Here is a 248-nt window from a genome sequence, read left to right on the forward strand (position 1 = left end):
TTTTAACCATGCAAGTTTCCTATACTTCGTGCCCAACGTACAGGGCGCCCTTCTGTTGCTAAGTATATCCAGACGCAAAAGGCGCCCTTCCTTTTCCACTAACGGAGGAAAACTTTTTCACTAAGAGTACGTCCGGCCATGCGATTCTGCGCTGTATTGTTTTATTCTTTACTGATTCATGATTATGCTTTAATTGTTTTGTGTATTATTTGGATAATAGCAACGATTTCTACCGCCACCAAGGAGGT

This window comes from Anneissia japonica, unplaced genomic scaffold, assembly GCF_011630105.1.
Source record: "Anneissia japonica isolate Jap-2015-1 unplaced genomic scaffold, ASM1163010v1 scaffold2236_len207018_cov178, whole genome shotgun sequence".
NCBI classification, from domain to species: Eukaryota; Metazoa; Echinodermata; class Crinoidea; order Comatulida; family Comatulidae; genus Anneissia; species Anneissia japonica.